This window comes from Hemicordylus capensis, chromosome 6, assembly GCF_027244095.1.
Source record: "Hemicordylus capensis ecotype Gifberg chromosome 6, rHemCap1.1.pri, whole genome shotgun sequence".
Classification (NCBI taxonomy): domain Eukaryota; kingdom Metazoa; phylum Chordata; class Lepidosauria; order Squamata; family Cordylidae; genus Hemicordylus; species Hemicordylus capensis.
In genome coordinates, this window is record NC_069662.1 from 153,382,234 (window position 1) to 153,407,447 (window position 25,214).

The 25,214-nt window shown below is 46.1% G+C and overlaps 1 protein-coding gene and 1 long non-coding RNA gene across 9 annotated transcripts in view; both read left to right on the forward strand.

Moving 5' to 3' along the window:
- Positions 1-25,214, forward strand: part of DIP2C (disco interacting protein 2 homolog C) — a 415,907-nt gene that overhangs the window by 156,327 nt on the left and 234,366 nt on the right. The window lies entirely within an intron of this gene.
- On the forward strand, positions 1,715-17,208 carry LOC128329437 (uncharacterized). The gene is made up of 3 exons (XR_008309650.1): positions 1,715-1,776; positions 16,426-16,462; positions 16,638-17,208. It is a non-coding gene; the product is annotated as an uncharacterized LOC128329437 (long non-coding RNA).

The window sequence follows — 25,214 nt, forward strand, 5'->3', positions numbered from 1 at the left end:
CGAGGTTAACGGAGCAGCCTTGGCATTCTGCTCGTGTGTCGCCGTGGAGCGCAAGCAGCTTCCTGGGCTCGGGAGTCTCTCCAGGATGCCCCGCCTGCTCACACAGGGCATCCTGGAACTTCCAGGGGCCGCATGGCCCCCGATCCCTGCAGCCCTCACCAGCTCCGTGACGGAGCCGGCAGTTGTGTGGGCGGCTGATCCGGCCGCCCAGGGTTGCAGGCTTGCTCATCAGCTCTCTTCGCCAAACCACATCTGGCGAGTCTCACTGATCGTGAAACTTACCTCTTTGTGTGATTCAGCCCTTAGTCCTCTATATTCTGTTGCCTCAATGGTGACCAGTTTACAACCTCTCTGTGACTCACTGGTTTAAGAACATAAAAACAGCCCTGCTGGATCAGGCCCAAGGCCTGTGTAGCCCAGCATCCTGTTTTCCACAGTGGCCCACCAGATGCCTCTGGGAAGCCCACATGCAGGAGATGAAGGCATAACCTCTCTCCTGCTGTTGGTCTCCTTCAACAGCAGGTATTTAGAGGCTTCCTTCCTCTGAGTCTGGAGGCAGGCTATAGCTATCGGGATTGGCAGACACTGATAGATTTGGCCTCCACAAATTTGTCTAAGCTCGTTTTACAGCCATCCAAAGTGGTGGCCATCAGAGAATTCCATAGATTAATTACGTTGGGTGTAAAAAAGTACTTTCTTTTGTCAGTCCTAAATTTCCTGTCAATCCCTTTCATGGGATGAACCTTGCCTGGTTCTATTGTTGTGAGAGAGGAAGAAAGTTTCCTAGAACGTTTCCTCTATCTGCTTCTCCACACCATGCATAGGAGCCTTGGTCACTTTTTGAATGGGTAAACAGCAAAGCTGTTTGGGTTAGGGGTGGGGGAGGGGGGAGTGGCAAAAAATGGCCAAATTTTATCTTTCTCCTGTGGATAGTAGTGATTCATTTTTTGAAAAATAGACTTACGCACAAAGGGCCTTTGAGCATGTGTATAGTGTTCCCTCCCCACACCTCCTGAATACACGCATTTGAAAAGCAGAAACCATTTTCTCCAACTCCAGTCATTTTGGAAGCAGGACTTGTGTGACCTTAATGCAGGTTGAAGAGTTGAGTGTATTCACAGGGTTATTGCCTCCGTACTTTCTTCACTACCCAACTTTCTGGTTCTGTATCCATAGCTCCTACGCTGGGTTAGAATTCCCACTCTGTCCATCAGACTTTTAAAAGGGGTTGGGGCAGCTGTCTTCCTTTCTACAAGGTTTTAGCCTGTCTTGGGGAGTTAAAATGGTTAAATTTTGTTGAGGAACAACTCCACTGTCAAGCATTCTTGAATATGTGTCTTTTTATCACTGGTGTGAGAAACCGGGACAGGCTGCCTGAAGGTAATTAAATATTTTCTCCTCTCCTCGGTAACTGGGGTTTTTCTTACTGCCAAACAGCCAGCTGAAGTGATCGGTTGCAGGACAGTTGAAGGAAGGCTGAGGCAGCTGTTCTGGAGCAGCTGGATTAGGGAACAGTGTTAGGAGCATCGGCCTTAATTGCTAGGGCTGCTGGTGTGGAACCCAGAGGATCTTACAGAGACGCTTCCTCAACTTCTTGCACCCAGCTCAATTCAGGCTGCGTTCTGGAATGCAGCTGGTAGGTGGCGCTCTTCAGGGCTGACCATGGGCAGAGGGTGACTGTGCCAAAGACGACAAAGAGGCCAGGAGGAGCTAAGGGACACGGAACCACGGGCATGGATGCTGAGGTGGCTCCCCACCGGGGAACGAACTACACTGGTATGACTGTCTGTAGCCTCGCCATCTTCCAGTGGGCCACCAAAAGTGGGGCTTTTAATCAGGGTGGATTTGATTTAAATCAAATCGATTTAAATCAAATCAATTTAAATAAAATCAATTTAAATTGTGATTTAAATCACTAGATTTAAACCATGTTTTTTTTACATAAAGACTCATGCTTGCTGGTATAATCTTTATATTTACAACCAGATGAAGGATTGTTTCATTGTTGGTCCTCTTCTAGATAGAAAAATTGCCCGAAATAATCTTACAGAAACCTCTGGAAGAGCATGACATTGTGAATGGATTAATGGAATTCATTTACCAAAAAATTTAAACATTGCATATATACATCCTCATGCTACATAATTAAAAACGAATGAAATGATGAATACCTTTGGACTATAATGTTTCTTAAATAGAAAACTATCTTTAGATAGATTCCCCCCCAAAAAGCATTTTATTTAAAAAATTTTGTGTATATGTGTATATATATATGTCTCTCTCTCTCTCTCTCTCTCTCTCTCTCTCTCTCTCTCTCTCCACCCCGCATTTAATAGGAGTCATTAATGCGCATGCATGCACATTGGGAGCACATATGCCTGCGTTAGTTACTCAAATGGTTCTAGGGCTCTCCCTTAGTTGCAAAGTGTCAGGACTCCCACTCCGACTCACAGATGGGGGCTGGGAAAATTTCCAGGGAAAAGTTGCCAATTTCTGTACGGTGTTCTTTTCTTTGTTCTTTTCCCCCTAATAACCTGGATCAAACATAAAAGGGAGCAGAGTCGGGCACTGGGGGCAAGAGTCTCACACCTAGGGTTGCCCAGCGCATAAGGAAGTTGTCCTCAGGATGCAGTGGAGTGACTGCTTTAGCCCCCCTGCCCCACCATTAATCTCTCCAGCCCAGGGAACTGTCTTTTTGGATTGACCCGCCACAAGAGATACTTCCCCAATACATATGGCTGCCCCTGGCTCTTTGTCGGTGCCACTGCGAAAACAACTTCCGGTTGTCTTCACAGACCTGCCTTATGATCGGCCTTCTGCCCTGCCACCAGTCCCTGCCCAGAGCCCCTCCCGTGCCTTCCCACACCATCTCCTGCAGGCTTCTGTGCATCTGAGAGCAGCCTGCTGACCTCACCACTGGCTTGGCTGTGTCGGAATCCAGGGCTGACCTTTTAAATTTCGGACACTGCTTTTCCTATGGAGTGAGCCTGCTCCAACGGGGGCCCCCTGGCGTGCTCTCAGTGTGAACTTGAACTGTTCACCTTCTGTGCGCTGCCGGTCCTCCCTGAAGTTATTGCTGGGTCTCATCTTGACAAGACTGTTTATCTGTGCCTCCTCGCAGGTAGGCTGGAAGGAGAGGCGTGGAAGGGGTATGGTGCAGTGTGCTCGCCGTTGGGGACATTAACTGTGCTCTGAGTGCATCCCAAGAGGCTGGATTTCCAGTGTTTGGGTACCAACAGACCAAAAAAGGGCTTTGCCAAAAAGGAGAAGGCAAGAAAAGTAGTCTGGGAAGCCCTGACTTAAGCAGCTGTTGTCCAGTATTTGTGCACTCTGGCCTGCAGTGCAGTGGAAAATATTGCCAACTGAATCGCATTGCTTCCTTCCCCATTGCATATGTGTTGGTGGAAAAGACCTCTGAGATAATGCTGTTAGTGATCTGCTGCAGCACATGACAGCCGCCACAGCTGCAGAATCCTCTTTGTAACAAGCCGTGAGACTGGCTGGCTGCTGCCCCGACCCTTTCATTTAGTAACTAAGAGAGCAAGAAGCAATTACTACCTAAAATGTGCCTGTGTGTCTGGGGGTGGGGAAGCCCAGCGTTTACGTTCTGAAGGAGGCAGAAACTCGATAGTTAATTACTTGTAAGTGCAGCAAGGAAAGATATGATGTGGCGATGTGATTAGCGCTTGTGTGTGATTGTGAGGAGTGTGCTCTTTGCCAAATCCTGTTATGAAAGGAAAAAGAGGAAGGTGGAGGCACCATCAAGGAAACGCAAAAGAGAGTAGCTGCATTAGGGTGAGGTGGGCTGGCTTTAGCTGCTTCTTAAAAAATTTCATTATGATGTGTAAGTGCAGTTGATAAAGGATTTTATCTGCAACCCATTGGGTCTATTAAAGATAATAGTGAGGCCCCTGACTCTTCTCTTTCTCCCTCCTTCCTAAATCTGATATGATCTCATTCCTGTAAAATAATGAGCCGGGTCTCACTATCAGTGAGACCCAGTTTCGGGAGCTAAGCAGGGAGAGTGGGTTTAGCCCGCTCTCCCCGCAGATGATCATGGCAGGAGCCCTGGGTGGCCGGATCGGCCGCCCACACGATTGCCGGCTCCGTGACAGAGCCGGCGGGGGCTGGGGAGTTTGGGGGCTGTGCGGCCCCCGGAAGCTCCATTATGCCCTGCACGCGTGCGTGGGGCATACTGGAGAGACCCCTGGAGCCAGGAGGTGGCTTTTTGTCTCCCCTCCGGGGGTCTACTCATGAGGAGCCGCACCGCAGTTACTCGTGAGGAGCTCGCTCCACTAACCCGGGCTTAGGGGAGGGCTACAAAAGCGGGTGACCCACTTTGACTCAACCGGGCTTGGCTGCGAGCCTGGTGAGTCTCACGATTGGTGGAAAGCGGGCTAAGCACCCTTAGCCCACTTTCCACTGATCGTCAGAATAGTTCCATTGATTTGATTCAGACGTGTGTGGCAGGGACCGGCAGGGATGCAGTCCTAGTATTTCCTCCAGGGTCTCAGCAGGGATGCATAGCCCTTTTCTTTCTAAATAGGAATAATATGCTGCTTTTGCTATTCAACAGTTTGTTACATGATTGATTATTGGACTACAATTGATCGTATTGCCATTCTTCCTGTCTTCTGTTACAAGGAGTCTCTTCCACCCGTTGTGGTTGGCAATCCAGACTGCTCTCCTGGGTAAATAACTGCATGGGGTTCAAGAGCTGTAGGTTCAGGGAACTATCCTTGTAACAGAACCCCCAAAATTATCGCGTCTAAGTGGGGTGTCTGGCCATTGGTGTGGCTGTAGCTATGGAGGCTGTCATGGGGAACGCCTGCACTTCTGAATTTGCAACTACACCACTGGTTCAGTCATCATGCCAAACAATGGTTTAATCTTCATTTAGGGTGACAATTGTGAACTTTCAAAATTTCCCACTTCCATTGGTGGTTTAGAATAACCTGGGATTTTTTGTGATGTCCACGCTTGAGAAATCCTGGGTTGTTTTGCTGATTGCAGTTAGAACCAGCTGGGTTTCCTGGCTTCAGATATCCTGGCAAATCCTGGCTGGTTCTAGACCACCAGTGGAAGTAAAAAAATCTTCCTTCCTCCCCAAGCCTTGGCTTGCAGTTGTTATACTAAAATATGGTTTTGCGTGATGTCTGAACTGAGCATTTTGAGATAGAGGAAACACTGGGACAGGGGTTTCTAGGCTTAGAACTCTCACGTAATGCCTAGTTTGGCCCCATGTCAACATATTGTCTGTGATTTTTTTTCTCCTTTAAAACCACAAAAGCCTTTTCTCTCTCTTCATAAAGGACTACTTAGTAATGTTGACGACTAATCTTGCAGCTGTAGAAAATACCGTAGTAATGTAAGTCATTTTAAGAGGGATGGCTGCTTAAAAATGAACACAAGCGCGGGAATGGTTATTGTTTCCATTAACACAGACACTTTCCATCGTGTGTTTTTTGTGATTACACTATTAGTCAAATGTGGAGCTTTTGCTGCTTTGCAGAGCAGATAAGAGTGCCTGCTTCTGAAATTGCTTCTCTGTAGATGAGTCGGGGTAAAAGTTAGCAAATGTGATCCCATTTTTGGATTGTTGTTTGCAAGATTTGAACAGTTCTCAGTGAAATTACTTGCATATCCATTTGCTCATAAATGTGCCTTCATTTAAAATAAAGCTGTTTGGGCATCCGTCCTACATCTTTGCGCAACTATCATACTGATCTCATTATTATGGTGACTCATCAGAATCTTGTATGCATGCATAGGTTTTATAGCCATGGAGTGCGCTGAAAGGATAAATTTGTTTTGCCTGGCAGACATTGTCACTGAGCATGTGAGGGTTGGGATTATTTTTGCCTCATTCACTTTCTGTCAAACCTTGGTAATGAGTCCCCTTATCCACTAGTATTGCCATCTGGCATCGTAACTGTGTATCATAACTGTGTATTGGACCCAGCCCCTGGGAAAGGTGAAACTGGTCTGTAGCCTACACAAGAGTGGAATCTCCTAGTTGCCGTATTTATCTGAATAGAAGATGACTCTGAATTTAAGACAGATCCCTTAAAATGTAGAGGTTAAATACTGGTTAACCTGCATTTACTTGAAAGGAACTGGATTCTGAATTTAAGACAACGTCCTGATTTCTAGTATTAAAAAGGTTGGAAAAAATCTAGTCTTGGATTCAGGTAAATAAAGTACACAGACCAGTGAGTGAATATGACTTGGACATGCAGTTGTGGAGACACATTCTTGCTAGGGTGGCAGGTCTCCCTGCAGTTCTCCTCTTTAGCCAGGTCTGATTGGTAGTGCAGAGGCTAACCACCCATGTCTGAATAGGGCTGGGGTCAGGATTAAAGCCCACAGGAAGTTTTGAACTGGGGTTGATCATGGTTCTCTGTCTCCACCCTCCACTCCCATGCTCTCAATTTCTCCCCTTTCAGCTGACACCCTGAGCACATCCGATCTCAGTATTTCTCAACCGTATACTAAAATTATAGATTTACATAGCCTGCCTTACTTCTGGGTCCTTTAGGTCCTACTTGTTTCCTCCCCAGAGCTGGAAGTGAGAGCTGTCTGTAGAAAATAATCCAGGACTTTAATGAGTAGGGGACAGTAGCATCTTCCCCCCACCAAATAAAAGATAGCAGCAAACACAGGAGTTCCCCTCTCCAGATGATGGGATGATTTATAGTATTTTCTTATTTCTGTGCCATCAACATTCCATCAGGTCCTGGAAGTTCATGAAGCTTTATTGTTATCTCTGTATTTTGTTTTATTTTAATGTATCAGAGTTTATATTTATGTGTTCTTTGGAGTTCCCCAAGTATATGGAAACAACTATACTCATTTTGGGGGTGGTTCCCTTTCACTTCCAGATTTGTAGGCACTTGAGCTTGTTATGCTGGTGACTGTGAGGAAGCAACAGTAGTTGGCTAAGGCATGTTCAGCTTTCAAGTTACTGGTCCTTATGCTTAGATGAGTTAATGACCATTGCAGTAGGATGTAGACTGATAGTTTGAAATGCATTTATGTATTGCTTAAGAGTGCAAAGCTAATATTTTTGCTTGGAAGAATATTTGCATTTTTGAGAGCTCCATCATTGCTTTGCAAGTTTCTTGTTAAGACAGTTATTGTGATTCTGTATTCACCACATACTGTTCAATTGTATAATAGTTCAACATATTTCCCCTTATGAAGGTTTAAAGACAGGTGGCCCTTGATATTTGTGGGGATTATTTCTGCAGATAACAAAAGCGTGAATAAAGAGACTCTATGGAGACTTTGGGGTTGGGTTTCTAAGCACACTGAATTGTGCTGAAAATCACAAGCAAAAGTGGGAGGGGGTGGTGGAATAAGTACCTTGCTCTTCAGCATTGCCCTCCAAACTTCCAAATCCTCTGATTTTCTTCTTTTTTAAGCAGTTTTTTTTTAACAGAAAAGAGCCACAGAATGACTCAGCACTACAAAATGGTGGCGGGAAATGACATCAGAAGTCATTTCCGGCCACTCAAGAAACACGGATAGGCGGAAATAACCCAATTTTCACCCCGCAAATAAAGAAACTGGGTCCACATGACCCAACTGCGGATACGCGAAACTGCAGTTGCTGGGACCACAGGTAACGAGGGCCCAGGGGCGTAGCTAGGGGAGAGGGGGCCCATGTTCACCCCTCTCCCCAACAGCCCCTTGGAGTGAGGGGAATAATCAAGAAAATAAGGAGGGGTGTTGCTGGGGGGCCCTCAGGAGCTTGGAGGCCCAGGTTCTTTGAACCAATCCACTCAATTATAGCTACACCCCTGCAAGGGCCACCTGAACAGAGTTTAAGTAGGTTATCTTATATAGATGTGATTTGGCTAAGATTCAGGTACTGTTGCAAAAGTATTTGGGTTAAACAGTGTCCTTTGATGTTCGTACTGTGACTGGTGCATTCTTATCTGTGGTATCCATCATGAAGGAATACAAATAAATCTTGTACACCTGGTCTTGTTAATTGCTAACTCTCTTCACTTGAAATTTGAACTCCTGGTGCTCTGAATCTGAGCCAAGAAGCATAGGGTATTGTTTGGTTGGAAATAGCAACACATTTCCCAAAAGGTCAACCTGCAGATTTCAGTGCTATTTAGATTCCTTTCACTCACTTCCTAAAGCAAGATAAACTCCATGAAGGTGGTCTGGCAACGTGTGGGCATTCCATTAATTGATACACAGACGCACACAAATAATAATAGTTAATAATAATAAAGCATTATTATGCTAGTTACAATATTTCAACATTTCATGAATTTAGTTAACAGAAAAATACAGTTCCTAGGACAGCATACAGTTAGTAACAAAGGTAAAGGTAGATATACAGTAAATGCAACATTTTGAATTTTTAAACAGCAGGATTCTTTAAAAAAAAAAAAAAAGATCTTTCTGCAGTCATCAACCATGGCAAAATACTCATCTAAATTGCTGTTCGGCCACAGTATATGTTAGCAATGGCTGCCTATTTCTCTGCAGTAATTACTCAGAAGAAAACTCAGTAAACAGGCTCTATGTGCTTGCAACGCCGGTAATTAATGTACCGACTGATGGTACTTGTGTATCGCTAGTTATTGCTATTGCCCCTCCTCTCAGACCTAGCACTTGTAGGAAGAAAAAGCATTCCATACTGAAGTTCTGGGAAGGCTCACAGACAAGCTAGCAGGGATGAAGAAACTGCTTCTAAATGCACATGGCCAAGCTTCTTTCTTGCAGGATGCCCCTATTAAGTCATCCCTATATGATATTCTAACGACATTCACATGTCTGAAGAGATATGCTAAACATGCACCAGAGAGCCTTGGCCAACCACACTTTCTAGGGACATGTTTGCCTTGTTTTCAGAAAGGCATATCCCCTTCAGACATCACAGAAAAGGCTGATCTGCAGTGGAACCTACCTTTTGCTATAACATATGGAGAATATAATGAGGCTGTTCTTGTGACCTTCCAGAAGCGGGCTAAGGGAGCCCAGCCCTCCATGGGAGGTCATGTGCTGCAACAGGAGCTGTGCGACTCCCAGCAGCAAACCTCCTCAGATGCCCCCACCCTTAAACAAGGTTAGCGGAGCAAGTGTTCCTCTAACCCTGTTTTTTAAATCGTGAGCTGCCGCAGTGACTCACAAGGAGACCCCCAACCGGGAGGCTACAGCAAGCCTCCCGGTTCAAACATACAAATAAACAATTCAAAACATGTAAATAAATGAAATATTGTGTAGGCAACAGGGCTCATGCTGAAGGCTACAACAAGCCTCCCGGTGTTGGGAGTCCCCCCAGAATGCCCTGCGCAGTTGCGTGGGGCATTCTGGGACTTCTGGGGGCCGGGAGACCCCCAATCCCCACCACCCCTACCGGCTCCATGACAGAGCCAGTGATTGTGTTGGCGGCCAATCCGGCAGCCCAGGGGGGGTGGAATGCTCATGTGCGGGGAGTGGGTCAAGCCTGCTCTCCCCACACAAGCCCTGCAGGCTCTCCATACTGCTTGTGTAGAGAGCCTTTTTAAATACCCACTAGTGAGTTCTCCACCGTGGATCCCCAGATGTTGTTGGCCTGCATCTTTCATCATCCCCAGCCACAAGTGCCAATGGGGAGTTGTAGGTCAACAACATCTAGGGATGAGGGATCCAAGATTTATGTGTGTTTGCTTTTTATATGCTGCCCTTCATCCTAACCTCCAGGTGGTGAACAACAAGCTAAAAACAATTCGATACGAAACATAAAAGGGGAAGAAATGCAGCTAAACATTTAAAAAGGGAAAGGGGCAGTTCATTGGATTAAAGCCTGAATAAAAAGGGCAATCTTCACTTTGAGATGGGGAACCCTTGCACCAGGATATAAGATACTGCATCTTTCTCACAAGCAATTTTGTTGTCATCTTCTGTAAAGCATTTCCTTAAGTGTTTTCAAAGAAGTTCAGCTGCCATTATTAATGCATTATTGTTATATATATGTTGAGATTTAGACTTTTGCAAATCTTTTTGGTCTCATGGGTCAATTCCAAATTTCCTTTCTCAGTCAGTAGTGATTGGTTTTTAATAGCTAGATTTTGCCTGCCTATACTGCAGAGGACAGGTAGGACATTTTAATCCCAAATATGCTATTTGTCATGCTCAATCTAGGCAAGATTTACATTTTAATAGTGTATATATGCATCTAGATGATGTGTACCTTTAACTGTCCAAGGTGACAGAAATTCAAAATAAAAGGTTTACCTTAAAATTTTGCAGTGACTCATTTCAAAATGTCAATCTAAAAATAGCCACACTGTGAGCAGAAGCATAGAAAACAACCAGTCCTGCTGCCTGTTCATATCTTCTTGATCAGTAAGGATGCATGAATGGATTTTCATTTCTTCTGAGTCATTCTCTGCAAGCCCACAGGCCAGATCCTGCGCAATCCAAGCAATCTTGCTCTGCTTCAGTGCTAGCATTCTGAGAGATACAGCATTCATTTCCCAGGAATAGTTTTCATTGATTATGGGTCCTCTTCAGCCTACATGGCACTGTCACTTATTCCGGAACTCCTGACAGTATTTATTTTATGCATTTTAAAAGTCTTCAGCTTGTCTCCTAAAGCAGTTAACAGGAAGATGAAATCAAGATGCCCCAATATCAAGACATATGCTTTTGTTCGTGTCTTTTAAAAAATCGCAGCAGGATTCAGCTCATCAGCCTAAATGCAAAGAGTCAAACAACATTAAAAGCAATCTGAAAGAGTCAGGCTTTCATATGGAATCTAAATGCTAGGCCTGCCTAGCCACCGTAGGGAGGGAATTCCAAAGGGTTGGTGCTATGACTGAAAAGGCCTTGCTCTTAGTAGACAGCTTCCAAGCCTCATTTAATAAAGGACCAAAGCCCGGGCTCCAGGGTTCCTGTTTTTGCTTATGTATTCCTCTTGGGGATGTAGCTATAATGGAACGGGGGGAGTGGGGTGGTCTGGGCCCTGAAGGGGGAGAACTGACTGGTGACAGCTCACTCTTCACTCACCTGCCTCCCCGACATTGAGAATGATAAAAGCATTCTTAATGTGTAACTATGAAATTATTGTAGTCGGGTATATATGTTTTTTAAAATGTTTCTGAGCCAGGGGGATGCATGTGTGCATATGTGTATGTCAGAGGGTCTGCATATGTGGGGAGTGTGTGATATTATTTGCACAAGAGCAAGAAAAAGAGTGTGCCAAGAATATTTTCTCTTTCACTATGTCCCTTACTGTTCTTCTGCAGCAGCTACGTGGGGCGTCGGGGTGGTACATGCGAGAAGGCGGCGATGGTTGGGCAGGGGCCCATGTTCACTTCTTGTCCTGGGGCCCTCTCCAGCCTTGCCACACTCTTGATTCCCCTTAAAAGCATACATTCAATATAGTTGCAGCCGTTGAGGTGGTGCATACTGAGCCTCTAGGCCAGGTGTGAGCAGGACATGCACCTGAGCCCAGGTTGCAAAGATCAGTCAATTTGCCTTATGAATCCATGCCTTGTTTTTTTAATCTTAAAATGCCTGTTTAATTGATGTATCGGGAAAAGCGATACCCGTGCTCAATATGGTTTGCAGTTTTATGCCTGTGGCTAAAAACCAAAAGGATTTCATGCACTGGTTAATGGTGCAAAACCCACTGGGATGTTTGCCTATGTGAGCTCCTGGGCAGTCCAAAGTAGCTTGGACAGGAGAAAATTTGGGTGGATCTTTGTTCTCCATGGATCAGATCCATCCACCTCTATCTATGCTGCTAGAATCATGCAATTTTAGAGTTGGAAGAGACCCTGGAGGTCTTCTACTCCAACCCTTTGCTCAGTGCAGGGAGGAGAGCTGGTTTTGTGGTAGCAAGCATGAATTGTCCCCTTTGCTAAGCATGGTCCACCTTGGTTTACATTTGAATGGGAGATTACATGTGTGAACACTGTAAGATATTCCCTTTTATGGGATTGGGCCACTCTGGGAAGAGGATCTGTGTGTTTGCATGCAGAAGGTTCCAAGTTCCTTCCCTGGCATCTCCAAGATAGGGCTGAGACGAGACTCCTGCTTGTAACCTTGGGGAAGCCGCTGCCAGTCTGTGTAGACATGACTGAGCTAGATGGACCAATGGTCTGACCCACTTAAGGTGGCTTCCTATGTTCCTACAGCATCTTTGACACATGACAGATCTGTCAGATGCTTCTGCTAGAGCAGCTTTGACAGATGAGTGTCCCGCCTCTCTCCTAAAACCGCTGAAGAAGGAAAGCCCTCCGCTGTGCTAGGTGGATTGTCCCACTGTCAAACCGCTCTCCCAGTTAGGAAATTCTTTCTAATGTCTTGCCGAAATCCGCCTCCTTGTAAGTTCAGTCCTGCCCTCAGGCACAACAGGGAACATCCTGATAGCCTCCGAAAGCTATGAACAACTCACCAAAATCCATGACTGCCTCGACATAGAGGATGGAACTGTAGTGGAGATGGGGCTGTAGCTCAGTGGTAGAGTATCTGCTTTGCATGCAGAAGGTCCCAGGTTCACACCCTGGCATCTTCAGCCAACTCTGGGAAAGACTCCTGGGAAAGAGCCACTGCCAGTCAGTGTAGACCAGTGTTTCTCAACCACCGGTCCCTGGACCGCTGCCGGTCCCCGAAGGGTTGAGTGCCGGTCCCTGACTGGGAGTCAACACCCCCCCACACACACTGAAATCAAGGCACTCACTTCCTCAATTTTGCACATGGCACAGAAGAGGAAGAGTATCACGGAGGCATGGGACCCTTCTTGTGCCTTGCCTCCACGTGCTGCTGAGATCTTCCTATAGCTATCTTATTCCCTATCTTTACAGCTTCAAACTGTATGTGATGCGGGGGCATGGAGGAAAAAGTATGGCAGTGGGCGCCACTTGAAGGGCTGCTGGTTCTTGCATGCTCATTGTTTGCAGCCAAAGGTTGGTTGATTGAAACCCAGCTGCCTGTTGTGGTCGAGGCGCCTTGAGAGGGAACACTGTTTCCCTCTTGCATCAGTGGGGCTTGCTTGTATGTTGTTTTCATTGGCCCCATGTAGCTTTTGAATTTTTCCAATGGCCCAGCATCCCCTCTCCATTGAGTAATCACAAGCACCTCCACTCCAGACATACTGGAGACAAATTTGTTCACCCAGGCTTTTAGATTCAGGGGTTCTCAACCTTGGGTACCCAGACGTTGGTGGACTTCTACTCCCATAATCCCGAGCCATAATGGCCAAATGCCATTGTTGTTGGAGGTTATGGGAGTTTAACTGAGGGACCCAAGGTTAAGAACCCCTAATATTCAATGTTTGCAAAAGATTCCAAATTTAATTATTTTAATGCTTATATTATTTTCATTCTAAACTGCCCAGAGATGCAAGTTTTGGGCAGTATAGAAGTCTGATAGATAGACAGACAGACAGACAGATAGACAGACTTGAAACCCCTTTACTAACTGCTGGTCCGGGAAACTGCGCATGAAGAATGTAGCGGTCCTTGAAACTCTGCACGAAGAATTTAGCGGTCCTTGACTCCAAAAAGTTTGAGAAACACTGGTGTAGACTGTACTGAGCTAGATGCACCAACGGTCTGACTCAGTATAAAGCCACCTTACCTCATTATTAGGCCCTCTCCTAGTGGGAATAAAAGTTCCTTCTTTTTATTGTGCCAGAATTGTGATGAGGAAAATGTTTTGAGAGAAGGAGAAAAAGAAGACGAAAAAGCAGGGCTACATCTTTCAGAATCTATTAGAACAGAAGGGATCCAGCCTCCCTTTTTTAAATGCAAGCCATTGTTTTCAAGGTCAGAAAACGAACCATTTCCCCCCACCAGGATTTTAAAATACCATATATTTAATTGCTGATTGACTGTCTCTATAAAATTCATTGCAAAGAGAAAACCGAGCCCTTTTGGACAAGGCGTGCACAGAAATGCGAATGGTTGTTGCATTGTTCCATAACTTGCATTTAACCAACTGTGTTCCTGGCCTCTGAGGGGGAAGCATCTGTGTTCCAGCTCATAAACAAACTTGACTGTTATGGAAATAGCACTTTATTTTTATTCCTGTATAGGCAACTGCAATCAGAAAATAACATGGAATTTCATTTATATAGCAGAATATTCACTTTTACCCAACTCCACTGCATACTGCTTACAGTGTTCTGCCCAACCCCACACCATACTAAAATCTGGGAAACATTTGCAAGCAAAAGTATTTTAGTTACATTATATGGCAGCAATTACTGACGTTCTGCAACATTTTTCAGAGTTTGTTGGCAGCTAGCATACTGTGCAAGGGTATGTCCGCCCAGTAATGTTGCATGCATGCAAGTTGCACACACGCAAAAATTGTGCAAATGATGTTAAACCAAGAGTAAGTCAATTGGAAATAATGAACTTATTCTTGTGTAACATAATTTGCACAATTTTTGCAAGCATGCAGCGATACTGGACTGACATTTCCTTGCTTGGTATGTCAGCCACTGATTTCTAAAACAATTCGTATCCACAATGATTTCAGTTCATGAAAACTTCGAGCTGGCTCCAGTATGGCTGCTTTCGTACCTTTCCCTGATGGCTTTACATATTATAATGCCATTCACATGTTACAACACACTGTCATTTGCACTAAATGGAGTTGAGAATCCAAACAGTGATTTGGGTGTCTAAATATACATCAGGCAGACAGTGGTGCTCCCTCTGCTCAGGATTCAGCTTCCTAAGTTCGTTCCAGTCTCTATGGTGCAGCAGCCTTTAGAGCAGGGCTGCTCAGCTTTGGCCCTCCTGCAGATGTTGGCCTACAATTCCCATAATCCCTGGCTATCGGCCACTGTGGCAGGGGATTACGGGAGTTGTAGTCCAAAAACAACTGGGGGGGGATGCAAAGTTGAGCAGGCCTGCTTTAGAGACAGACAGTTCAGACATCACTCCATACCATAGATTTCCTGTTCAACTGCAGTGTAAAACAAGTGTAGATAGCAGAGCAATGCAATCAGTTCAAATCAGCAATTAGAAAGCCTTAACAACTGTGGTTTTAAAATTACACATGATAAGCTTCTTCAGATAGGAAGATTTTTAAAAGATGCCTCAAAAGAGGGAGCCCAGAAGGGAGGGCATTTCATAGTTTTGGCACCACCACCAGAAAGGCCCTGTCTCTTATCCTCTCTTGTCCGATCACTCCTGATGATAGAAAATAGGGCCTTCAGGCTTGATTTTTTAAAAACTTTATTAGAAGAAAATTTTCAATGCAAAACAAAATTAATCCTAACACAAACAGCAAAACTTCATACAACAAACCCCAATTCAGCTATGCATCCACATTCTAATCTTATCTGGGGTAAGAACCTTCAGGCTTGATTTTCATTGCTGGGCAAATGTGCAGGAGAGTAAATGGTCTCTCATAAGCTGGTCTCAGATAATGTAGGACTTAATGAATACTGATGCCAACATTTAAAATGGAAATCAACTCTGTAGGCTATGCCAGTATTGCTAACAACTGAGGCACTGTTTCATACAGCACTCATCCTAACGTAGGAACAGAATGGTTAGCATGGCATGTAAGCTGTCTTTCATCCAAACCGAAGATGCTGGAGGGACTCATAGTAGCTGTGAACCTATAGCCAAATGATACGGGAATGCTTGTGTCAAGTGAGGAAATGGCCTTTTAAAGTATTGGTTCATCTAACTCATTGAGCCGGGTCTCACGATCCGTGAGACCCAGTTCTGCAGGGTGAGCAGGGAGAGCGGGCTAAGCCTGTTTTCCCTGCTCACGAGTGGAGAGGGAGCCTTGGGTGGCCAGATCGGCCGCCCACACGATTGCCGCCTCCGTGACGGAGCTGGGGGGTTCAGGGGCCGCACGGCCCCTGTAATCCCTAGTATGCCCTGCACAAGTGCGCAGGGCATACTGGGGAGACCCCCGAGCTGGGAAGCTGCTTTTAAACCTCCTGGCCTGGAGTCTACTCATGAGTAAGCGCGGCGCGAAGCCGCGCCGTGGCTACTCACAATTCTAAAAACCAGGTTTGCGGAGCACTCGCTCCGCAAACCTGGTTTTTTTACCAGGGGTTCCTGAGTGGGTTACCCGCTCTAGAACCACCGGGCTCGTGGCCGAGCCTGGTGGTTCTCACGTATAGCAAAAATCGGGCTAGGCTCTCCTAGCCTGATCTTTGCTAATTGTGTCAATGGCCCCATTGTCTGCACAGACTGATAGTGTTTCAGACAGGGCTCTTTCCCAGCCTGGAAAAATGGGATATGCCAGGAATTGAACCTGGCACCTTTTGCATGCAAAGTCTGTGCTCTGCTCTGAGCACAGGCCTCTAGGTAGGTGTGGCTTGCTTTTCTAATTTGGAACCAGGTCTGCACAACTTGTGAGCCACCACCAAACTGAATGCAGCTCACCAGCCCCGCATTGTGCCTAGCCAGGTGTTTGATTATTGCTCTTTTTCCTTTCTAGAAAACAGCAACACCAGGAAGTTCATGTGGAGTCCCTGGTGAGTGGCTTTTGGCTTAGCAAGTCATATGTTTTGCAAGCCTGTCTTCAGAACATTAATGGATCATCTGTGCACACTAAGCAAATACCTTTAACTGCCAAACCATTTTTTTTAAGTCTAGGAAAAGGGCCACTTCCTCACCTGACACAAGTATTCCCTTTGCATTTGACTACAGATTCACAGCTATTGTGAGTCCCTGCAGCGTCTTCGATCTGGCTGAAAGACAGCTTACATGCTGGGCTGACCATTCTGCTACAAGATGATTGGAAACATAGGACAAACTTATCTTTGTTTGTCTTCTATAAAAACCTCTTAAGTGCCTGCTCCTCTGACAGAATAAGGCCTCGTGGGGAGATCTTCGAGTTGCTCTCCTAATCTGCAAAATAAATAACCAAACAAATGAGCAATGCTGGTTGGGTATGCAGTTTTCAGTTCCGTTAAGGAGGTGTTATAAGGTTTCATTTGTTTGGGAAATTGCCCAGACATTTTGGTTCCCAAAGGAATGTGCAAGCTCGTTTCCCATAGACCACTGAGCAGCTGTCAGAAGGTAATAGATGTCTGGTTACTGCCAAATTGGGGACTGGATTTGAATCCGTGACCAAGAGGTGAGAACGTTCCGCATTGTGTAACCCAACAACCCCCTCTACTGCCCATAGTCCTTTAGTCACCTATGAAAAGTATCCCCTTTCTTGAAACAAATGCTTCCATCTATGAAATGAAGAGGTACCAGTTATTTTAACAAACATGCCTTTCTGGAATTCTGCATTGTTGTTGTTTTGTTGTTGTTGTTGTTTTAAAGGAATGACCTCAAGAATAGAATTAATTATCAGGGCTGTCATTCAGTGAGTGAAACTGGTGTCAATTTTTACAACCGTGTTTTACAAGAGGCAGCAGCGGAGTCTTTACAAAGGCATTTTGTCTAGGGATGGGTACAGAACGGCATTTGTGTTCCATTCCAAGCTCGGAACAGAATGCAAACGCCTGGATCATTCTGTCGGAACAACCAGTCAAGCTGATTATTCCGATGGAACAAGCTCAGAACACTTGAAACTTTCCGAGCACCATTTTGGACTCCATTTTGGAGTTCATGGTAGGGATGTGCACGGAACCGGTCTGGAGGCCATGTTAGAGGCCTCCGAACTGGTTCGGAATGGGGGCGGTCCGGCAGGGGAGGGGGTGTCTAGCTTTAAGGGTGGGGGGGTTAGTACTTACCCCTCCCGCCGCTCTTCCCCCTCTGACGCTCCGCTTCGTAGCAAGGTTTTGGGGGCGGCAGCGTTCCTCCCTGACGCCCCTGCCCCCATCGTTGGCCAGAAAAAGGGGAAGTTGTGTCCACGCATGCGCCTGCCACCGCTGCACGCATGCCACACATGTCATACGTTGCGTGCGCACGCACCGCAGCGGGCACATGCGTGAACACAACTTTCCCTTTTCCCAGCCAACCGTGGGGGCAGGGACGGCAGGGAGGAACTCTGCTGCCCCAAAAACTTTGCTACGAAGTAGAGCATCGGAGGGGGAAAAGCAGGGGGAGGGGTATGTACTACCCCCCCGCCCTTAAAGCTAGACACCCCCCAGTGCCGGACTGTGCCTCTGTGGTTCCGTGTACACCCCTAGTTCATGGTGATCTTCGCACAGATTAACCCAGGAAATCTAGACCCAAGGACAGAGGTATAATTGAGCAGATGTGTTCGAGGAGATTGAGCAGATGTCTTCTGACCCTCCGGTCCCTGCCGCCCACTCGCTCTCTGCCTCTGTGGTGGCTCCTAATCTTTCCCTGGCCACTAGTCCTTTGAAGACAACATGGCCTGGTGCCTCTTGCTCGGTTGTGATGTTTTTGGAGCGTGCGGTGGCTGGGGAAAGCTTAGGAGCCACTCCTGCAGGCGGCTCCTGCAGCTTTAGGTGTCACTGCTGCTCTCACAATGTCTTTATTTATAGTCCATCCCTGAAAATATGGAACACTTCATAACTTTGCATCTGATCCTACCAATTTAAAGCTCTTCTTTGATTTCCCTTTTGCAAGCACATTAATAAAACATTCTATTAGATATATTGCATGTATTGAACTTTCTGATATGGGAAACACCGATATCGGGCAGCAGCGATATAGGAAGGTACTGAAAGGCATCATCTCATACTGTGCAGGAGGAGGCAATGGTAAACCCCTCCTGTATTCTACCAAAGACAACCACAGACTCCTGGTGTAGTTGCCAGGAGTTGACACCGATTTGACCGCACACTTTACCTTTTATATGTGCAGTCTATGCAAAATAACTTTGCTCAGTCAACGATGGGCTGCACCTCCTAGTAGTTTATAAAACAAACTAGATAACCTAATTCACGTGCTACAGGCAGGGCTCTATATAACTTGAGTTTTAAAAAGATAAAATCCTGCATCAAGGTAATCCAAATTCTGCAACAGAAAAAGTGAAATACTATGGCCTGTATTAAAGATACGGATTAGTGTGATTTTGTTTTGTTTTGTGCAATTCACTTTCCAATGTTACTATTTTGTGTGATTCTTAATTTGCTATCTAGAAGCTATACAGGGTGCTGTAGCCTCATTCCTCCCTACTGAGAATCTTGCTCAGCGAATTCTGCAATTTCAGCAGGACCTCCCAAGCGTACCTTTGCAGCCTTAAGGGCTAGAAAAACCAGGAAGCTGAATTCTACACCCAATACCACATTTTGTGCTTATTCTTTGCTGCTGTGGAATTGCAGCAGTCATTCAGCCTCAAGCCTCAGAGGCAAGATGCCTCTGAATACCAGCTGCAGGGGAGCAAGAGCAGGAGAGAGGACATGCTCTCACCTCTTGCCTGTGGCTTCCCGAAGGTATCTGGGGGGCCACTGTGCGAAACAGGATGGTGGTGGACCAGATAGGCCTTGGGTCTGATCCAGCTGGGCTGTTGTTATGAAGCAAAACGTAATTACAGAGCACCACGGAAGTAGATCTCCCCCCAGCTTCAGCCCCCCATGGCACACTGATTATATTCGAGGGGAGTGCCATAACCCTCAGGAGCAGGACATCCCCACACCTCCTCCCAGGGGTGGCCCTTCCATGAGGCAGCCCTCTTGCATGTGCAGAACTCCACCTGCAACCTTTGGAATCCAAGCCCTTATCTCTAGAAATTCACAGAGAAATGAATGTCTACGTCTAAAGCCGCAGGGTGACGCTTTCTTGCTCTTCCAGCAGCCGTACTCCATGGGAGATTCCAGGGTACACCATACGCGTTAAGATTATGCCCTTGTGGCTCTTGAAACAACTGCTCATGTTCTCCTGTCTTGTGTGAATATTACAAGGACATAAGATGCCAATTTATTGCCCCACTTTTGATTAATATTTCGGGTCGTGGAGATGATTTTTATTTAAACTGCTTACTAACCTTAACCCGGATGTTATCCATATTGTGGCCAAATATCTTTATAATTAATTCTCTTAGCCAGCCAGCGTGGAGATGTGGCAAGGCAGTGTGTGCTGGCGAGGGAGGCACCTGATTGGCTGAGCTCTGTTTGGCCGGCGGAGGCGCCGGATTGGCTGAGCTCTGTTTGGCCGGCGGAGGCACCTGATTGGCAGGGCGTTGGCCCAGCCGTTGTGAGGATGGGCCGTCTCAGTTGCAGTCTGGGCTGGGAGGCGGGAGGCAGTGGGAAGGACTGGCCCTGGCCTGGTGCCAGAGGGGGTGAGTGGGACATGTGTGCCCAGGATTTGGCAGCGGAACTCTCGCGACAGGCTGTGAGCCGAAGTGAGGACTGAGGAGGAGAGGGGGAAGAAAGTGCCGGCAGTGGCTGCCGCCGGCCAGCAGGTAGGGGAGAAGGGAGAGAAAGGTGGCAGGGGGGCAGTGGGCAGGGGGGAGAGAAAGGCGGGGGGAGAGAAAGGCGGTGGGCAGCGGACGGGGAGAGAAAGGCAGCGGTGGGCAGCGGGCGGGCGGGAGGGAGTAAAAATGGCGGCGGTGGGGCCCTTAGTGGCCGCCCGCTGCGGCTCTGTGTGTGGGGAGGAACGGGAGGGGAGGAGGGCTGGAGATTGCGGGTCGGAGGGAAGGGGAAGAGAGGAGAGACCGGGGCAGGAGGAAGAGGGGGGGGAAACAGCCGGCCCCAAAGCGCCACACAGATGCTCTGTGCGGGTTTGGCTAGTTGCTATATAATATGCCAAATGCGTATTAATGTAGTCTGATTTTACATGATTATCTTATTCTTTTTATTTGTTTTATTATTTGTTGTATTGCTGGTCTACGACCAAAATAAAGTTTTTACTTACACTTCCTTCATGAACCTTGTGTTTTTAAAGCACTATGAGCGAACAAGTAAAATGAAAAGTGTTAAATGATCAAGGAGTATTTTTTTACAAGGGCGATCAAGTATTTTATGAATCATTCCCTCGACTGATGCCCCACCCCCTTTAAAGAACCAACTAGCTCCCTTCCAGGCCTGGCAAGCTTATAGTTAAGACAAGAAATGGACCAGCCGAAAGGTTTTGAGATATATTGCTTTGATATGTTACTCCTGGGTTGGTGGAGGGGCTGGGGGAGGTGAGTTCAAGCATTTGAAGGTGGCGGGAGAACTACTAATGTATCAGATACCCAACCACAGACTGAAACACACATAAGATCCTGAAACTTTATGAGCATTCAGTGCCATGCAAAATCCACCACACCATGCAGCTGCAGTGTTGGATTGCATCCACGACAGAAGGAAAGCATGATAGACATTCAATTCCCATGTGGCTTGTTCCCTGGTAAACTTAGTAGGGGGCAGGATGCCGTTCTTGGAAGCACCAACTTTCCATTCATGGCCATGTGGAATGTGGGCAAGAAGAGCTAATTCACATAGCAGCAGAAAAGCGATTTGAAGGATTCTCAAGTTGAGTATTAATTAGTGGAACTGGAGAGCTGTATTTCTCCTGAATTGCAAAGGTGGCTGCAGTTTTACTGTACCACTAACTTGTGCCTCAGGTATTGAGGCGATTCACATGAGTGTGCGAAACTGGGCTAAGGGAACCCAGCCCGGTTTTGTTTGCTTGTGTGAACCGCCGGGATCGGGCCTGATTTCGGTGGCTACACGATGGCAAACCCACCAAAGTAGCCTTCCATTTAAACGAGGTTAAGGGAGCGAACACTCCGTTACCCTCGGATTTCAGATTGTGTGTCAGCAGCCGTGGCTGACATACTGGGGGGAGGGAAGGGGGGATCCCAGAAATGCTCCGTGCACTCGCGCGGTGCATTATTTGGGCTCAGGGGGGCAGTGCGCGGTGGCGCATCCTGGCACCCCAACCCCGGGAGCTGCTGCTTGTCTGGGTGGGCAATCCGCCCACCCAAGGACTAAGAGCTGATCATCTGCCGGGAGGGTAAGTTAAACCCTCCTTCCCTGCAGACTGCCCACGAGCTCGTCTCACGGATTGTGAGAAGAGCAATATTGTCTTCCAGGAAATGGTCCTTACCCTCCCTTCTCTTGCTGTTCAGATTCTCTTTCCTCATAAAACAAGATTTTGTTCATGCAATAGTTCATCCATCACAAGGCATACCTCATCTCCAATCATTTGTGTGTGCGTGTGTCAATTTCTCGCCCTTGGAAATCTAAGCTCTAAATAAAGAAATAGCTACTGGATATTAATGTTATGATTTCACAACCTTACATCTCCCACGCACTTTCTTTTTGTAGTTGTTACAGCACATCAGGCAACTGTCTAAATGAACCACCAACAATTTGTTCTTAACCTTTTCCTAATGAGGATCCCGCCTGCTGAGACCAGATCCTCCCGGTGCTCATGGAAATTAACAGGGCAATTAAATACTCCTGTTCCAAGAATATCCAGATTACGCACCGTCAATAGGAAGTAGCAGAGATCCGCACATGGCCAGTGGATCCTTTTGTCATTACTGTTTTTCCAGATATTTCTGTGGGAGCTAGAAACTTGCTTTAGTGGGTAAGATCTAAGCTGTAGCTGTCAACAGTGGGTATTGCACTCCTGATTCCACATGTATGGAACTGCAGGAAACAAACTGCCCTGGCTTTAAATTGCTTCAGCACGTGGGTTTTCTGTTTGCTCTTATTTATTCAAAGATGTTTTATCTAATGGTCATCCTCATGACATTCAGCCTTTTAAGCCAATTGCACTAGTATTTTTCTATGATCACCTGAAGCATTCTTGTGTAAATTGCTTTTTCCTAAATGACACTCTAAACTGTTTGCAGCCATAAAATTTAAAAAATATACACTGTAAGCTGACTTGGGATTATCACGTTGTACACACAGTAAACAAACTTAAAATGTGTGATCTTATTACTGATATCTATGTCCTCCTGTCAATGTTCCTTGTTCTAAATTACATGGTGAGATTCCCTAGGGCACAAACTCTGCAGTCCTGGAAGTTTGTTGACTGTCTATGTACGTTCACAAAGGGCCAGTGATGTTCAGTGATTGCACTGTATCACATTGGCACAACCGATGAAGAGCTGGAATTGTCTCAAACGGAACATGTTTTTTTACAGTAGGGTTTTAGGGGAAACATTACATTTTCTTGTGGCATGTAAAGAAAGCAATGTTGTACCCGACTGCACACACTGCTTTAACGAAATGGCTTCAGCCCGGAAATCTTGGCTGGAAATCATTAGGACGAGAATTATTCTGCAGCATCAATTAATGCATTGTTCATCTTACTTTCCTTTCATGTTTCTGAGCAGCCATACAGATAAGACGCCAGTTGTACTCTGTCTTGTCAGATGAATTAAGTCGTTTTGGTTATCTGGAGGGAGAAAAATAAATGAATTTATTGAATTTTATTTTATTTTATTTTTTCCAATTCATTCTTTAAAGTTTACATGTCCCAGGTCATCAGTCCTTGCATAACTACAGCATGGAGTCTTGAAGCTCCTCACATTTTTTGTAACATAAGCTTGGGTGGGCCATAGTTCACCTCATCAGGTGCTGCAAGAGATTAATATGGTGGAAGCTCCTTTCATAAATGTTGAAAGAAATTTTGGTTGCCAGAAATTATTATTTCAAAATCATTTAAATTCGTTCACACAACCATCAACAACTGGGTAGGACAAGCGTCCTACCAGCTTCACGAGCTGTGCATGTGTAACCCTCTCCTATTTCTCCCAGAGTCCATACTCCAGAGACCAATACTGAAAAGAATTTAGAGGCAAATTCAATCATTAAAAGAATTAAACGTAATAAATTTGAACAACACACACATTTAAAACAGCCTTAATCCCCAGTTCAGAAGAACAGAAGACGGTAAAACAAAACATTCCACAGGAGTGTCACTGATTTTTGCAATGAAGCAGCTGCTCCTCAAGCTTTTCTGCAGTTCTTCGGCCCAGTTTCCCTGGCTCCTGGTGCTGACTCTGTGGCTGAGTGATGCTAGAGTGAAAGCTGCTGTTCTCTTCTCCTTTTTTCCAAAGTTCAGCCTTTGCCCTTCCTCTTTTAGTCCCAAACTCTTCTCCTTCTTAATCTCCTCAAGATCTCCTTCTTCTTTTCCTCAAGTCTCTCCCTCACAGACACTTCCCTAGGGCAGTCCACCAGGGCTCAAAGTAACTCCCCATTCAACAGAAGGCTACACACACTCAGGGTTACAGACACTCCAGATTTGCGATCAGGGGAACTCCCTACCCAGAGACATTTGTCTGGAGTCCTCCCTGATGACGTGGTGTTGGTGTAGGAAATCCTGTTTCTTCTGGCAGGCCTTCCAGCTGCATGCTTGTGTTTTTGTGTTTGCTTTAATTGCACTCCTTGTTTTTGTATCTCACGCTTACTGCTGTCTTCCACTTATTTGTACGTTTGTGTTTGCAAGCTATTATTTTTTGAATGATGTGAACCAACCTTCCTTCCTTCCTTCCTTCCTTCCTTCCTTCCTTCCTTCCTTCCTTCCTTCCTATTCTTTTCTTTTCTTTTTTGGCAAGCTGTCCTGAGCATTTCTTTTAAATTTGAAGATGGAATAAAGAATTTAGAATAGATACATAAATAATCTGTTGGCTCACTTTACACAAAGACACGTGCCCTGTGTTAGGACCATTCACATGTGGAAATAGGTTCCCATGCATGTTTCCTTAGCTGTATGAAGGAACTTCAGACACGAGAGGGCTGTGCATGCAGTTCCCAGCACTAGACAAGGGACAAGGTGCAAATTGTTTGACAAAAGGAGAATATATAATGGATGGTCCTTCACTTTATGCTGTGAAGAGTGGAGGACATTGGTCCTGGACAGATGTCACAGTAGGGCTGTTCACTTCTCCTCCCTCCCCGTGCATTTAGGGAAGGTAGGGGGAAGAAATGAGGCTGTGTGCACTGAGGCACTGCTGACCTGAGGCTCAGGGGGTGCACCGCTGGTCATGTCCCCCAGACATCTGTATGTTGGATGTTAGTGAGGAAGGGCTGTATGTGTGTAGGGCTCCTCCAAACATTCAGGAGTGCTGGGTTGACCTTTCACACTCATATCCTAGCTGTGAATATCAGGCGTGTGGCCAGTGGGTGTACTCAGCACACCCGCTGCATACAAATTGAGGGCATGTGCATAGGAATGGACAGTACCTGTGAGCATTTTTAATGAGAGGTAGTGTAATTTGGATGTGTCCTCCTCCTTTCTCTACCCAGGCATCAAATAATCACTGGACTTAGTTGAATATAAGCATTATAGCCCTATTCAGACATTGAGGCTGTTCTCACAAGCAGCCAAGACTGGGCTAGGGCAGCCAAAATCAGGCTTGGCTGCCCGTGAGAACCGGCGGGAGCTGAGCGGCTCCTGGCAGCGCCTTGGTGGCAA